This window comes from Sorex araneus, chromosome 1 (assembly GCF_027595985.1).
Source record: "Sorex araneus isolate mSorAra2 chromosome 1, mSorAra2.pri, whole genome shotgun sequence".
NCBI lineage: Eukaryota > Metazoa > Chordata > Mammalia > Eulipotyphla > Soricidae > Sorex > Sorex araneus.
Genome location: NC_073302.1, coordinates 438,522,583 through 438,524,003, shown reverse-complemented (window position 1 = coordinate 438,524,003; position 1,421 = coordinate 438,522,583).

The window sequence follows — 1,421 nt, the reverse complement described above, 5'->3', positions numbered from 1 at the left end:
AAAGGATTGTTTAAGAATCAATTACCAAATGTTGAAAGCCATCACTGAGGCACTCTAAGTGTGGAATATTGTTAATGCATTGACTAGTAATATTATGATGAATATTCTCCATTGTTCTCTTTCTCAACTGAGCTTTTTCGTTTTGGGGTTTGGGCAAGTTTATTTTGGATTGGGGGCCTAACCCAGTAGTGTTCAGGGATTACTCCTGGTACTTGAGGGACCATACGAAGTCCTGGGAATTGAACCCAAGTCGGCCATGCGGATGGCAAGTTCCTTACCCAGTGTACTATTGCTTCCGGGACCTCTTTCCTGAGTTTTCAAGTTCACTTTGTTACCCTCTATACTTTCTACAATCTCAATATGTCCATCAGAAACCATACACATTTACATAATGAGGACCAATGCATTGAGATGCACCGGAAATTGGGATTAAAAGGGAATGAAAGGAGGCAGAGAGATGATAAGGCACTAGCTTTGCCTACGGGCAACCCAGGTTCAATCCCCAGCATCCCGTATCCCTGAGCCCCCCCAGGAGTGATTCCTGAGTGTAAAGTCAGGAATAACCCCAACATTGCAGGCCCAATTTTTCTTTTTCTTTTTTTTTTTAAGTGAACAAACATAGATCTGGGAAATAGGATAGGAGTTAGGATGCAGGCCTTGGTGTTTGGTCCCCCGCACTTTGTGGCCCACAAAGCAGCTCCTAATGGGGCCTGGAGGCTCCCAGCACCCTGCTGTGACCCTGGGGGTCCCTAGCACCACTGTATCTGAGCCTGAGCAGCACTGTATCCACAAGCCCTTGCACTGGACCTCTAGCCCATTGTCTGAGCAATATTGGGAATGGTCCCTGGACCCCCTGAGCACCACTTGGGGGCCCCTGAAAATAAAAGTTTTATCTAACAAATAGAAAATGGGGCGATTTCTCAAAGGGGTGGTGCATAGGGGTGAACTCTGCAGGGCCCCCCGTGTTCATTCCCCAGCGCCACACGGACCCCTGCACAGTCCCAGGTGCGGTCCCAAACAGAGTGTCGGGAGGAAGCATTGCCAGGCGCGGCCCCCAGGTAAAGGTGACACCAAAACACTGCTAGTTAAATCTGTTTGATTTTGTTTGTCTGGGGGTGCTCAGAGCTTACCACTGGCTCCCTTCTCAGAGATCACCCCTGGCAGTGCTTAGGGGACTCTATGTGGTGTTGGGGGTAGAACCCAGGTGGGCCGCATGCAAGGTAGGTGCTTACTTTCTCTCTCCAGTCCCTAAAATGCTCTTTTGTTTAATGTACATGTAGATAGCCCTGACTGTGTAGAGACTTGTTACATATTTTACAATGTCAACCCATTTCACCCTTATAATAGTTTGATGCCATGGTTTCTATTATTATCCCAACTTTCCAGGGGAGAAAACTGAGGGACAGAGACATTCCATAACT